At 63.2% G+C, this 302-nt stretch overlaps 1 protein-coding gene across 2 annotated transcripts in view; it reads left to right on the top strand.

Moving 5' to 3' along the window:
* Positions 1–302, top strand: part of PKNOX2 (PBX/knotted 1 homeobox 2) — a 291,449-nt gene that overhangs the window by 52,005 nt on the left and 239,142 nt on the right. The window contains exon 1 of one of the 2 annotated variants that reach the window (XM_005870912.2): positions 1–64. The exons of the other annotated variant lie outside the window; for it this stretch is intronic. The gene's annotated coding sequence lies outside the window, so the exon portion shown is untranslated. The remainder of the gene's footprint in view (positions 65–302) is intronic. 2 annotated transcript variants of the gene reach the window in all.

Below are 302 nucleotides of genomic sequence, written 5' to 3'. Positions count from 1 at the left end.
GCAGTGCTGGGAAGTATAGGCTGTGTTGTCACGCCGGTGTCAGTCTGATGAAGATTGGCATCAGGTAAGCTGTCATTCATTTCCATGTCAGAGCAGCTTCTGCAGGCGGCGCGGCTGCGGGCGGCTGCCTCGGAGCGCGCGTGTTTTATTCCGGTCCCCAAGCCGGAGTATTATTCATTGCGACAGGGCGAGGAGGAGAGCGAGCGAGCGAGCGAGGGAGGCAGCGGGTGGAGAGAGGGAGGCGGCAGGGAGGAGGGAGCAGGGAGCGGGGAGGGAGCGCGCAGAGAGAAGCTGGGGAAGCG

Source organism: Myotis brandtii, unplaced genomic scaffold (assembly GCF_000412655.1).
Source record: "Myotis brandtii unplaced genomic scaffold, ASM41265v1 scaffold325, whole genome shotgun sequence".
Taxonomy (NCBI): Eukaryota; Metazoa; Chordata; class Mammalia; order Chiroptera; family Vespertilionidae; genus Myotis; species Myotis brandtii.
The sequence above is the reverse complement of the archived record's forward strand: the minus strand, read 5'-3'. Positions and strand labels throughout refer to the sequence as shown.